Source organism: Salminus brasiliensis, chromosome 19 (genome assembly GCF_030463535.1).
Source record: "Salminus brasiliensis chromosome 19, fSalBra1.hap2, whole genome shotgun sequence".
Taxonomy (NCBI): Eukaryota; Metazoa; Chordata; class Actinopteri; order Characiformes; family Bryconidae; genus Salminus; species Salminus brasiliensis.
In genome coordinates, this window is record NC_132896.1 from 2,626,682 (window position 1) to 2,642,571 (window position 15,890).

General features: G+C 37.0%; 2 pseudogenes; one reads left to right on the forward strand and one right to left on the reverse strand.

Moving 5' to 3' along the window:
* Nucleotides 1-611: 611 nt before the first annotated feature.
* On the reverse strand, nucleotides 612-6,425 carry LOC140541522 (claudin-10-like; annotated as a pseudogene).
* A 5,896-nt stretch (nucleotides 6,426-12,321) lies between these two features.
* Nucleotides 12,322-14,698, forward strand: LOC140541523 (claudin-10-like; annotated as a pseudogene).
* Nucleotides 14,699-15,890: the final 1,192 nt, after the last annotated feature.

The following is a 15,890-nucleotide window of genomic DNA, read 5'->3' on the forward strand; positions in this document are numbered from 1 at the left end:
TGGACACTGAGCCTTAACAAACAGAGCACAACAATTAGCCTAGCCTGCTAACACACCCTCAACCCAGCTTACACTTCACAATCTTTAACTCTACAGATAGAATTCCTAATTCACCAAAAATTCACTATTTCTAGACCGTTTGAGCAGCTGAAATGTTGACCCACCGTGCAAACAAGAGAAATGCAGAGAAAGAGAGTTCTGTTCTGTACAGATTAAGAGGGGTCACAGTCCAGTTTAGGGGGGAACAGGGGGAGGGCACTGACAAATCAAATAAACCCCTGTATAAAAAGATAAACAACATTCGGCCATGAAAGACTGAGATGCTTCAGTCCCTCTAGTGGTCCTAAAAGGTATGAAAACTTTATTTAGAATCAAAGATGACCGAACACGACCAAACCAAAGCCAAATCACCCCAGTCACCAAACATCATGTATGGAGTGGATATGGAGCTGGCTGGGACCTACCTAGGGCAATACCTGTGTCTTCACTTGGACAACAAACTGGACTGAAGGACTGACATTCATGCAGTAAACAAGGAAAGCCAGAGTGGTCTGTACTCTCTGAGGAGGCTGAGGAGGTCCTTCTACCTTCTATCTTCTATCTGCCATCTTCTACAGAGTTGTGTGCTGGGGCACAACCTCCCGAGAGTCCAGCCTTACTCCCACAGCAGAGCCGGCCTTCTCAATGAACAAGCTCAGAACAAGCTGAGGAAACACACTGATTGAGGAGGCCGGCCCTGCTGTAGGAGGAAAGCTGGACTCTCTGGACTCTAAACTGCTGGCCATATTAGACAACACCTCACACCACCAGAATTAAAGATGACTAAACATGACCAAGACCAAATCACCCCGTCACTAAACACCATCAGCGGAGTGGACATGATGCTTTACTTGAGCGTCTTTACTTGATTGACAGCAGTGTCAAATTTGAGGTCAGATACTGATGCAGTGAACAAGAAAGGCCAGAGCCGTCTGTACTGTCTGAGGAGGCTGAGGTAGTTCTAAATGAGCGCCATACTCCTCTGAACCTTCTACCAGTCTGATGGTGGTAGTGCTATCTTCTACAGTGTTGTGGTCTGGGGCAAGAGTATCAACACACGCAGACTCAGACCTAACTGAGATTCAGAGATCCATCTCTGTTGTTGGAGTAAAGCTGGACTCTCTGAAGGTTGTGTCAGATGAGCTGCTGGCCATTATGGACAATACCTCACACCCCTACACAGAACACTGGAGAACCAGAAGAGCACATTTAGTGGCAGACTCAAACATCTGCACTGTGTTAAAGAGCACCATGTCAAATCCGTGTGTCATACCTTCTGCAATGAATGAGCCTTAGCTGCCCATGGCCCTGTCCCTGCTTCACCGGTTGTCCTTCCTTGGAGCACTTTTGGTAGACACTGACCACTGCATACCGGGAGGAACACCCCAGAAGACCTGGCTGTTGTTACAGATGGTAACTGATACAATATGTTTACTGATTTTGATCCTATTGGGTGCTGATGTATTTAACTGAGAGGTGAGTGGTCAGGTGACTGGATTGGTTATGAGATCTTGGGTTTGATGATTAAAAAGGTGACTAACATAATTGTAATGAAAATATCATTTATTTTAAAAGAGACATTCATATTTAAACAAATCCAATAAGTTTTCTTTTCAGTGTCTAAAAATCTGCTGTTCAAATTATTACTGATGGACAGAATTATGGACCATACAGTTGAAGGCTTTGCTGTGGCGTAACATTTGCGGTAATCTGACTCTGATTCACACTGCTGTCGTCTTTAGAGGTTAATACACAGCAATTAGAAGCAGAAAAACATTCAGGACACTACAGTTATAAAATGTAACGTGGCTAAATTGGAACATTTACTCATTAATATACACTGAACATGTAAACCAGATTAAAATAATAACTTAAATATAAACATTTAATTATGGATGAATCTGAGGATTATAGCAAAATTCAAATCCAGCTGTTTTTACCCCACATCCACGCAAAACTTCCTTTCTGCTTTAATCTTAAATCTGCAGAAAATAATAAACAGTAATTAGAAACAGAAAATCAACAAAGTCAGAAACCACAGTTAAACAATCTAATGTAGATCAACTGGAATATTTACATAAAGACTATTAGCTGCTATTTCCAGCTGTTGGCAGAGTGTGTGAGATCATATCTACTCACATAATGGCTTTAACAGGTTTTACGGTTGCTGTTCGTCAGTGTGTGAGTCCTCATTCTAGCAGAGAGAGAGAGAGGGAGAGAGGAGGGGTCTTCTGCTGTGGAGTGAAGAGCAGTGTGTGGAGAGGCAGTGTTCTGTAGGCCTTTATAAAGGGAGACCTTGACCTCTCTCCCACACCAGAACGCTCTCAGTTCCTAAAGATAAAAGATTTATCTTTAAATTACACAGAAGTAAGATATGGAGTAAAAGGCTCAATTTTAGGGCTGCTATTATTTACATTATAGATGTTACCACTGGGCTCAGTTATAAGCAGACATGGCGTTAATTTCCATTGCTATGCAGATGACACACAGCTCTATATATCAGCCAAACCTGACGATAAATTTAGATTACAGAAAATGGAGGACTGTGTAAAGGATATAAAACTCTGGATGTCACATAACTTCCTTCTCCTCAACAGTGACAAAACCGAGGTTCTCCTTTTAGGTCCAAAAGACACTAGATATAAACTATCTGACAGAGAGAGATATAGGAGGCACTTTTCATCAAACTAGTTTTGACAGGTCGTTTCGACCAATCAGATCATGCCACGTCATTAAGCCACGCCCCCTGCATGTCCCTCCCTCGACCAATCAGAAGCGTGCATTTTCACCGGAAGTCCCGCCTTCTGGATATCCCTCCTTCCGGAAGTCCCGCCTATTGTGTTGCCGTCCAATGGGATAGCTGGGCACTTTTCATCAAACTTTTTTGACAGGTCTGTTATCTATTCTCACATACCAATGCCTAGCCGGGGTCAAAAGGTCTGAACGAACCTAGACCCTGATTCATTATCTGAACTTATCTGACTTATGAGTAACTCATCTGTTACTCAAACACCCCACTCCACCCCACCCCACACCTGTGCCCATGTGTATGTGTTTGTGTGTAAACAAGGGAAGCCTAGCCGGTGTCAAAAGGTCCGAACGAACCTAGACCCTGATTCATTATCTGAACTTATCTGAGTTATGAGTAACTCATCTGTTACTCAAGCACCCCACCCCACCCACACCTGTGCCCATGCCCATGTGTATGTGTTTGTGTATGTGTGTGTGTGTGTGTGTGTGTGTGTGTGTGTAAACAAGGGAAGCCTAGCCGGGGTCAAAAGGTCCGAACGAACCTAGACCCTGATTCAGCAAAATATAGATATCCCTTCGGACATCTGTTACCCAATGCCAAACCCATCCTGTGCCACGTGAGAGAGACGGAGAGAGAGTTGATCAGAGATCTATAGACTTTTATTTACGAGTCAATTACGTATTACACGCAATGATTCGGTAACATCATTTAAAAAAGGCGCCCAATCAGGTGACCGAGATACATACGATCGAGCAAATCAGAGTATGCAACGTCATAAGTCTCCACCCATTCATTCAACAGGCCCTGTAGGCCGAAGGATTTAAAGTGTCAGTGTTTGTGCGGCGGTTAGGGTTAGAAGATAGCCATAATAATCATGGCGTCCGATACTCCCAAAAAGATGAAACTGACTCTGGCTAAAAGGCGATTGCGCTTGAAAGACACAGACACGATTTTTGCATGGCTTTGGCTAACGGCTATTATTTCGGGTTCTATTTTGAGTTGTGTTGTACAGCGGGCCGACATCAAGTTTTGCGGATGCCTCTGAACTTTTTTCCTTGCAACGCAATGAATGGCATACTTTCAAAAGACATTTTGGTTGTATGTATACTTATATTAAATTTAGATATTCGGATTGCAAAGTGATATTGTGGATCCTTTCTGTCACAGGTCATCAATAGCATTTTGTCATCATTATGACCTGCTACATCTTGTTGCCTGTGGATATTGTACATTCATTATTCAAATATTGCACAGGGCTTACCTGGAGTGGAGTCCCTCTTTTCCAGAGAAGTAACACATAACAGCACTTCCAGCTATAATCAGAGATGACCCTCCCCAGCCTATGAACACTGCTGCACCTATTTCAAATCTGAAGAATGAACAAAATCTTCAGCCCTCACCACTCCATGTGCAGTGCTTTTAAGAACGGAGAGGAGATGAGGTAATGATGTTAAGCAAAAATGTCATGATACAAAACAAAAAAGTTGAGAGAGAAACGTGTAGGAAGGTAAGGAGATTTGGGCAAATTCTCTCTCTCCCAAAACTTAATTACTTCATAACTTTATAACTACCAACAAAAACAACCTGTTATTTTACAGTGTTTTAGCGAGCAAACATACATTTTGTTTTTTATGCATTCCTAAATGACAAATATAAAAGGATACAAGCTAGACAAAGCATTAAATGGAGGATCCAGTGTTTACAAAGTTTGATGTTTTGGCAACAGTTTACTGTGAATTGTTCACAGCAACAACTGATCTTCAAAAAGCATAATTTACAGATAAAAGTCTTTTCAACATTTTAAGGAATGTTATTGTACAATTTTTGTTTTGTACAAATATAAAGTGAAAAAAAAATAGCACAATAGTTTTACCATTTTTTACAAAGGAATCTTTGGAGGTGTTACTAAGTATAGACCATGCAAGGTGTCTAAACTTTTGTATCAGGCCCTTTTATCTTTAATTTCTATCAAGCTTATATTGGCATAAAATTTATACAATTATAAACTTTACCTTTCAGAAATGTCATTTTACTATTCTGAGAATAAACTATTGGAAATATGGAGTAGAGTGTAAATGTATGGGCACCCCTAGTCAAAATATTGTTGTTTACTGTGAATTGTTCACAGTAACAACTGATCTTCAAAAAGCTAAATTTACAGATAAAAGTCTTTTCAACATTTTAAGGAATGTTATTGTACAATATTTGTTTTGTACAAATATAAAGTGAAAAAAAATAAAATAAAATAAAAATAGCACCATGAAAAAAGTGTTACAAAGGAATCTTTGGAGGTGTTACTAAGTATAGACCATGCAAGGTGTCCAAACTTTTGTATCAGGCCCTTTTACCTTTTAGAAATGGTAAAATTAAAACTAATATAAAATTAAAACTAATCTAAAGCTTAAATAAAGAAATTACAATTTGTTTAACTTTCATCACTGTGCATAGACATTAATCAGGTGAACTCAAACATGTACATGCCACTGTATAGGAAATAATAATAATAATAAGCTTATAAACTTATAGTTAATAGTTCACCCGCAGACAAACTACATGCTTAAAACATCAACATTTACCTCAAACCTTCAGTTCTTATGCAATTCTGAATAGACCTGCTTATGTGTTTTTTAAACAAGTAGATCACATAAAAAAAAATAAAAATAAAAAAATTAAAAGAAAATTCTTTGCTTATTGACTGCATTAGATTTTTGGTCAAACAATCACAATCAGGCCCAGATTAGATTTAATAGATTATTTAACAACTATCAATAACTGATGAGCAGTTTCAGTTTCAAGGTGTTTATTAATGATAAGCCTGCTAAAGCGTAAGTGTGGGTGTTTTAAACGTATATATATAAAATGAGGGGAAATCAAAGTAAATGCAATTATGTTTTAATGGCATTAGAATATGTCTTGAACATCACTTTTCAATCGGCTTTACATTTATTTCAAGAAAAGTAAAAATGTAAATTTCTGTGTGAAAGCATGTTCACCATATCTAAAAATAGCTTACTTCTGTGGCTTGTAGTTTGGATCCACATATTGCACCTGTGTACAGTATCATACCACTGACCCCTGTGGCACAAAAAGCATTGCATCATTTCTGGAATTATTTTACTATGAATTGAACAAGAATGAAGTTTGAAGGCATCGTACCTAACGCCATATAGGTCAGGGCAGCTGCAAAAGTTACCCTGGCATTGGCAAGTTCAGAACCTCCAATCTTAGTATATTTCATTCCAATTAAAGCAAGCACAGCTCCCCAGAATCCCATGATTACAGAGACAATAGCCAGGGCACGGCACACATGCAAGAAAACTTAAGAGACAGTGGTGAACTAGTTGCTGAACTTCACTACACTGTCTAATTCAATCTAAAAACATCTGACATTGGTGGTCAAACTGTATATTGTTTTTTACCTGGCAGTGCCATCATGGATGGGTAATATTGCAGTCGGACACACCAGTGGTGTAAGAAACACAGTCCATCCACAGATTGGAAAAATATTTCACAGTGGTAACAACGGCTTCTCCCACCAGTACTCAGTGGGTAGAGTAGAACAGTTCAGTAACCAGCCACAAAGACAACAAATGAAGCAACCAATCTCCATATACATCATTTCTGTGTGATTCATTTTTCAAGTCTTGTAATACAATTAAAACAGCAGATATAGGTAATAGTTTATGTAAATTAAAAATAAAAAATATTGTGCACAAACTGCTATCAAGGCTCAGATTTAAAAAAAAAAAATAGCCAAATCTGAACTCCTCATTCACAGTTTTACACAGTAAGCAGTTGGTTTTGCACCATAAGCAGCTTCTTATTGTTGGAAGGAGGGGGGGCTCTAAGTTACTATACCTGAGCTCATAATTTTAATGGGGGGCAGTTTCTCTAATTACCATTTACTATGTGAAAAGACATTACTCCTATAGCACATCCTGTCATAAGGGCTGAAGCTGTGACCAAAAAAACAGCCTAAAGGTTCTGTATCTTGTCCTTTCTCAAAGCCTCAGCTCTTTAAAATAAACTAGCAAATACTGATGATCCTTATTTACATAGTAGTGCATAAAATACAAAACAGTAAAATACCTGCTGCTTATATTGTAGTTGTTTCTCATCTCTCATCAGACTGAAAGCAGTACATGAAATGTGCCATGATTCCTTTGTTAAAGCCATACATTTACAAATTTGAATGTTTTGTGTATTACACAAAACTGAAACTCATTTCTAGCAAATTGTCTAAATATTGCATGATTTTCGCAAACAGTCATGACAGCTGGCATGTAATGTGAATGCTAGCTAGTCAGTAAAATTCTGGTGAAAAAAAAAAAAAGATCCAAGCCAATAATATTCTCCGGGGCCTTTTTTCTTACCCCCAAGTGTCTAACTTTACATTTTCAATATATAGAAGGAAGATCCTTTTTTATAGTTCACCTTTTGGGCTAAACCATGTATATTAATGGTAGCATGTTCCTGGATATTGTTTTTATAATAATGAGATGGAATAATGAAAAATTCAAACTACTTAATACTTTTAATACACAGTCATTGCCTGTATAATACATACTGTATAATACATGCCATAACACATGAAGGTGTACATTAGGTCTGGCTCTCTATGATTAACGTAAATTTCAATCTTTCTGAGTAATTTTGTTCATTCTATATTAGTTATTGTCCACCATAAAGAATGTTAATAACTATTTGAACAAACAGAATCTAAAGACTCTCAGCACTTAGGTTTGATCCGTCAACATCATTTTAAAATAGAATAGGTCACAGAATGAGCATAATGTATAGAACGGTCATTCTCTTGGGCTTAAATAAAAATTTTTTTAAATGCAGGATGTTGTATAAATTTGTAGAGTGACATTTAAAATGTAGGTGTTGGTGATCATCCAGCATCCTGAATTAGCAACGCTTCTGTAACTGGATGCAGTCAAAGTCTAGCAACAGTTACAGTTACTCTACCTGTTTTTAATACTTTTTCAGAATACATTTTAGAAAAAACAATGAATAAGCAGGTGTCTGAATACTTTGTCCATATAGTGTATCTTGTATTTGTATTGGGTGTGGTTTGAATATATTGGTGCTATTGAATATTATGTTATGTGATTATTTTTTACTTTACTTATGAATCAAATAAATGGTGAGTAATTATTGATGTGATGACATTGAATGCCACACCTGTTATATTCTAAATGTCCATACAGTGTTTGTGTGTGTGTGTGTGTGTGTACATTCCTGCAATAATCAATATGATTATGTCCTTGCATGCATGTGTATATTAGATGCCAACATGGTGAGTTTAAGCACCTGGGCCTTTGTGTGTTTCTTTGTATGTGTACACTCTTAAATAGAAACTAATTTGATGACTTTGAATGGCAAACATGTTGATATTCTTTTAGTAAGTATATGGTGAGTATGCATCCTATTGTAAGATCACCTACTCTGCCTGTGTGTGTACTCCTGATCTTGCATGTGTGTCTGGGGGTTGGTGTAAAATTTAGTTAAACATACTATTAGAACTATTTTAGAACTATTGAAATGACAAACATGCTGTAATCTTTGGTTGTTAGATATTTTTCTATAATGTGTCAGCTTGACAGTGTTTACTCTAACTGTGAAATTGGTTATCAGATTGTGATCAGATGTGTGTGCATTACTGGACTTTTGCATGTAAGTCATCAGTGAAATAGTGTGTCATCCATTTCTATTTGAGAAATATATGTACTGGAAATGCCATATATACAGTTGTGTTTAAAATTATTCAACCCCTTGCAGTAAAGTGTTTTAGCAAGTTTGACAAGACATTTAATTTTTATCTTGTTCACAATCAGATCAAATAAGGACCTGTATAATATACCAATTACAACAATATTTTTTTCTAACATACCAACAAATTTCCTCATTGACAAAATTATTCAACCCCTTTGTCACATACATCATTAGTACTTTGTAAAACTTCCTTTGGCAGTAATACTGTTCTTTAGTTGGGAACATAGCTTGACAACTATCTTGCAGCAATCTACAGGTATCTTAGCCCATATGTCCTGGGGAAAAGGCCTCCAGTTCATTGACATTCATAGCCAATCCAGAATCTTCCAGCTCTTCTTCTGCATCCAAGCTATTGTAGAATAGGAGGTACACTTGTTTATCGTTGTCCTGTTGAAAGGTCCAACATCTCCCAGGCTTCAGCTGCGTTACTGACGGTGTGACATTTCCACTCAAGAAATCATCTCCTGGTAGTTAACTGAATTCATGGTACCTTCCACACTGTGGAGATTCCCTTGACCTGAAACAGTAAAACCCTTTCCAGCCTTGTGGAGGTCTATAATTTTGTCTCTGGTGTCTTTGGACAGCTCTTTGGTCTTAGCCATGTTAGTAGTTGGAGTCTTACTGATTGGTGTCTGTATGCAGCTAACGACCTCAAACAGGTGCTTCTAATTTAGAATAATAAGTGGAGTGGATGTGGACTTTTTAGAGGCGGACTAACAGGTCTTTGAGGGCCAGAATCTTTGCTCATTGGCAGGTGTTCAAATAAGTATTTGAACACCCTGCGACTTTCTCACAATGTATGATTTTTTTTATTATTATTTGTGTGTTACTGCTGCAAATACTTATTTGAACACCTGCCAATGAGCAAAGATTCTGGCCCTCAAAGACCTGTTAGTCCGCCTCTAAAAAGTCCACATCCACTCCACTTATTATTCTAAATTAGAAGCACCTGTTTGAGGTCGTTAGCTGCATACAGACACCAATCAGTAAGACTCCAACTACTAACATGGCTAAGACCAAAGAGCTGTCCAAAGACACCAGAGACAAAATTATAGACCTCCACAAGGCTGGAAAGGGTTTTACTGTTTCAGGTCAAGGGAATCTCCACAGTGTGGAAGGTACCATGAATTCAGTTAACTACCAGGAGATGATTTCTTGAGTGGAAATGTCACACCGTCAGTAACGCAGCTGAAGCCTGGGAGATGTTGGACCTTTCAACAGGACAACGATAAACAAGTGTACCTCCTATTCTACAATAGCTTGGATGCAGAAGAAGAGCTGGAAGATTCTGGATTGGCTATGAATGTCAATGAACTGGAGGCCTTTTCCCCAGGACATATGGGCTAAGATACCTGTAGATTGCTGCAAGATAGTTGTCAAGCTATGTTCCCAACTAAAGAACAGTATTACTGCCAAAGGAAGTTTTACAAAGTACTAATGATGTATGTGACAAAGGGGTTGAATAATTTTGTCAATGAGGAAATTTGTTGGTATGTTAGAAAAAAATATTGTTGTAATTGGTATATTATACAGGTCCTTATTTGATCTGATTGTGAACAAGATAAAAATTAAATGTCTTGTCAAACTTGCTAAAACACTTTACTGCAAGGGGTTGAATAATTTTAAACACAACTGTATATATGGCATTTCCAGTACATATATTTCTCAAATAGAAATGGATGACACACTATTTCACTGATGACTTACATGCAAAAGTCCAGTAATGCACACACATCTGATCACAATCTGATAACCAATTTCACAGTTAGAGTAAACACTGTCAAGCTGACACATTATAGAAAAATATCTAACAACCAAAGATTACAGCATGTTTGTCATTTCAATAGTTCTAAAATAGTTCTAATAGTATGTTTAACTAAATTTTACACCAACCCCCAGACACACATGCAAGATCAGGAGTACACACACAGGCAGAGTAGGTGATCTTACAATAGGATGCATACTCACCATATACTTACTAAAAGAATATCAACATGTTTGCCATTCAAAGTCATCAAATTAGTTTCTATTTAAGAGTGTACACATACAAAGAAACACACAAAGGCCCAGGTGCTTAAACTCACCATGTTGGCATCTAATATACACATGCATGCAAGGACATAATCATATTGATTATTGCAGGAATGTACACACACACACACACACACAAACACTGTATGGACATTTAGAATATAACAGGTGTGGCATTCAATGTCATCACATCAATAATTACTCACCATTTATTTGATTCATAAGTAAAGTAAAAAATAATCACATAACATAATATTCAATAGCACCAATATATTCAAACCACACCCAATACAAATACAAGATACACTATATGGACAAAGTATTCAGACACCTGCTTATTCATTGTTTTTTCTAAAATGTATTCTGAAAAAGTATTAAAAACAGGTAGAGTAACTGTAACTGTTGCTAGACTTTGACTGCATCCAGTTACAGAAGCGTTGCTAATTCAGGATGCTGGATGATCACCAACACCTACATTTTAAATGTCACTCTACAAATTTATACAACATCCTGCATTTAAAAAAATTTTTATTTAAGCCCAAGAGAATGACCGTTCTATACATTATGCTCATTCTGTGACCTATTCTATTTTAAAATGATGTTGACGGATCAAACCTAAGTGCTGAGAGTCTTTAGATTCTGTTTGTTCAAATAGTTATTAACATTCTTTATGGTGGACAATAACTAATATAGAATGAACAAAATTACTCAGAAAGATTGAAATTTACGTTAATCATAGAGAGCCAGACCTAATGTACACCTTCATGTGTTATGGCATGTATTATACAGTATGTATTATACAGGCAATGACTGTGTATTAAAAGTATTAAGTAGTTTGAATTTTTCATTATTCCATCTCATTATTATAAAAACAATATCCAGGAACATGCTACCATTAATATACATGGTTTAGCCCAAAAGGTGAACTATAAAAAAGGATCTTCCTTCTATATATTGAAAATGTAAAGTTAGACACTTGGGGGTAAGAAAAAAGGCCCCGGAGAATATTATTGGCTTGGATCTTTTTTTTTTTTTCACCAGAATTTTACTGACTAGCTAGCATTCACATTACATGCCAGCTGTCATGACTGTTTGCGAAAATCATGCAATATTTAGACAATTTGCTAGAAATGAGTTTCAGTTTTGTGTAATACACAAAACATTCAAATTTGTAAATGTATGGCTTTAACAAAGGAATCATGGCACATTTCATGTACTGCTTTCAGTCTGATGAGAGATGAGAAACAACTACAATATAAGCAGCAGGTATTTTACTGTTTTGTATTTTATGCACTACTATGTAAATAAGGATCATCAGTATTTGCTAGTTTATTTTAAAGAGCTGAGGCTTTGAGAAAGGACAAGATACAGAACCTTTAGGCTGTTTTTTTGGTCACAGCTTCAGCCCTTATGACAGGATGTGCTATAGGAGTAATGTCTTTTCACATAGTAAATGGTAATTAGAGAAACTGCCCCCCATTAAAATTATGAGCTCAGGTATAGTAACTTAGAGCCCCCCCTCCTTCCAACAATAAGAAGCTGCTTATGGTGCAAAACCAACTGCTTACTGTGTAAAACTGTGAATGAGGAGTTCAGATTTGGCTATTTTTTTTTTTTAAATCTGAGCCTTGATAGCAGTTTGTGCACAATATTTTTTATTTTTAATTTACATAAACTATTACCTATATCTGCTGTTTTAATTGTATTACAAGACTTGAAAAATGAATCACACAGAAATGATGTATATGGAGATTGGTTGCTTCATTTGTTGTCTTTGTGGCTGGTTACTGAACTGTTCTACTCTACCCACTGAGTACTGGTGGGAGAAGCCGTTGTTACCACTGTGAAATATTTTTCCAATCTGTGGATGGACTGTGTTTCTTACACCACTGGTGTGTCCGACTGCAATATTACCCATCCATGATGGCACTGCCAGGTAAAAAACAATATACAGTTTGACCACCAATGTCAGATGTTTTTAGATTGAATTAGACAGTGTAGTGAAGTTCAGCAACTAGTTCACCACTGTCTCTTAAGTTTTCTTGCATGTGTGCCGTGCCCTGGCTATTGTCTCTGTAATCATGGGATTCTGGGGAGCTGTGCTTGCTTTAATTGGAATGAAATATACTAAGATTGGAGGTTCTGAACTTGCCAATGCCAGGGTAACTTTTGCAGCTGCCCTGACCTATATGGCGTTAGGTACGATGCCTTCAAACTTCATTCTTGTTCAATTCATAGTAAAATAATTCCAGAAATGATGCAATGCTTTTTGTGCCACAGGGGTCAGTGGTATGATACTGTACACAGGTGCAATATGTGGATCCAAACTACAAGCCACAGAAGTAAGCTATTTTTAGATATGGTGAACATGCTTTCACACAGAAATTTACATTTTTACTTTTCTTGAAATAAATGTAAAGCCGATTGAAAAGTGATGTTCAAGACATATTCTAATGCCATTAAAACATAATTGCATTTACTTTGATTTCCCCTCATTTTATATATATACGTTTAAAACACCCACACTTACGCTTTAGCAGGCTTATCATTAATAAACACCTTGAAACTGAAACTGCTCATCAGTTATTGATAGTTGTTAAATAATCTATTAAATCTAATCTGGGCCTGATTGTGATTGTTTGACCAAAAATCTAATGCAGTCAATAAGCAAAGAATTTTCTTTTAATTTTTTTATTTTTATTTTTTTTTATGTGATCTACTTGTTTAAAAAACACATAAGCAGGTCTATTCAGAATTGCATAAGAACTGAAGGTTTGAGGTAAATGTTGATGTTTTAAGCATGTAGTTTGTCTGCGGGTGAACTATTAACTATAAGTTTATAAGCTTATTATTATTATTATTTCCTATACAGTGGCATGTACATGTTTGAGTTCACCTGATTAATGTCTATGCACAGTGATGAAAGTTAAACAAATTGTAATTTCTTTATTTAAGCTTTAGATTAGTTTTAATTTTATATTAGTTTTAATTTTACCATTTCTAAAAGGTAAAAGGGCCTGATACAAAAGTTTGGACACCTTGCATGGTCTATACTTAGTAACACCTCCAAAGATTCCTTTGTAACACTTTTTTCATGGTGCTATTTTTATTTTATTTTATTTTTTTTCACTTTATATTTGTACAAAACAAATATTGTACAATAACATTCCTTAAAATGTTGAAAAGACTTTTATCTGTAAATTTAGCTTTTTGAAGATCAGTTGTTACTGTGAACAATTCACAGTAAACAACAATATTTTGACTAGGGGTGCCCATACATTTACACTCTACTCCATATTTCCAATAGTTTATTCTCAGAATAGTAAAATGACATTTCTGAAAGGTAAAGTTTATAATTGTATAAATTTTATGCCAATATAAGCTTGATAGAAATTAAAGATAAAAGGGCCTGATACAAAAGTTTAGACACCTTGCATGGTCTATACTTAGTAACACCTCCAAAGATTCCTTTGTAAAAAATGGTAAAACTATTGTGCTATTTTTTTTTCACTTTATATTTGTACAAAACAAAAATTGTACAATAACATTCCTTAAAATGTTGAAAAGACTTTTATCTGTAAATTATGCTTTTTGAAGATCAGTTGTTGCTGTGAACAATTCACAGTAAACTGTTGCCAAAACATCAAACTTTGTAAACACTGGATCCTCCATTTAATGCTTTGTCTAGCTTGTATCCTTTTATATTTGTCATTTAGGAATGCATAAAAAACAAAATGTATGTTTGCTCGCTAAAACACTGTAAAATAACAGGTTGTTTTTGTTGGTAGTTATAAAGTTATGAAGTAATTAAGTTTTGGGAGAGAGAGAATTTGCCCAAATCTCCTTACCTTCCTACACGTTTCTCTCTCAACTTTTTTGTTTTGTATCATGACATTTTTGCTTAACATCATTACCTCATCTCCTCTCCGTTCTTAAAAGCACTGCACATGGAGTGGTGAGGGCTGAAGATTTTGTTCATTCTTCAGATTTGAAATAGGTGCAGCAGTGTTCATAGGCTGGGGAGGGTCATCTCTGATTATAGCTGGAAGTGCTGTTATGTGTTACTTCTCTGGAAAAGAGGGACTCCACTCCAGGTAAGCCCTGTGCAATATTTGAATAATGAATGTACAATATCCACAGGCAACAAGATGTAGCAGGTCATAATGATGACAAAATGCTATTGATGACCTGTGACAGAAAGGATCCACAATATCACTTTGCAATCCGAATATCTAAATTTAATATAAGTATACATACAACCAAAATGTCTTTTGAAAGTATGCCATTCATTGCGTTGCAAGGAAAAAAGTTCAGAGGCATCCGCAAAACTTGATGTCGGCCCGCTGTACAACACAACTCAAAATAGAACCCGAAATAATAGCCGTTAGCCAAAGCCATGCAAAAATCGTGTCTGTGTCTTTCAAGCGCAATCGCCTTTTAGCCAGAGTCAGTTTCATCTTTTTGGGAGTATCGGACGCCATGATTATTATGGCTATCTTCTAACCCTAACCGCCGCACAAACACTGACACTTTAAATCCTTCGGCCTACAGGGCCTGTTGAATGAATGGGTGGAGACTTATGACGTTGCATACTCTGATTTGCTCGATCGTATGTATCTCGGTCACCTGATTGGGCGCCTTTTTTAAATGATGTTACCGAATCATTGCGTGTAATACGTAATTGACTCGTAAATAAAAGTCTATAGATCTCTGATCAACTCTCTCTCCGTCTCTCTCACGTGGCACAGGATGGGTTTGGCATTGGGTAACAGATGTCCGAAGGGATATCTATATTTTGCTGAATCAGGGTCTAGGTTCGTTCGGACCTTTTGACCCCGGCTAGGCTTCCCTTGTTTACACACACACACACACACACACACACACACACATACACAAACACATACACATGGGCATGGGCACAGGTGTGGGTGGGGTGGGGTGCTTGAGTAACAGATGAGTTACTCATAACTCAGATAAGTTCAGATAATGAATCAGGGTCTAGGTTCGTTCGGACCTTTTGACACCGGCTAGGCTTCCCTTGTTTACACACAAACACATACACATGGGCACAGGTGTGGGGTGGGGTGGAGTGGGGTGTTTGAGTAACAGATGAGTTACTCATAAGTCAGATAAGTTCAGATAATGAATCAGGGTCTAGGTTCGTTCAGACCTTTTGACCCCGGCTAGGCATTGGTATGTGAGAATAGATAACAGACCTGTCAAAAAAGTTTGATGAAAAGTGCCCAGCTATCCCATTGGACGGCAACACAATAGGCGGGACTTCCGGAAG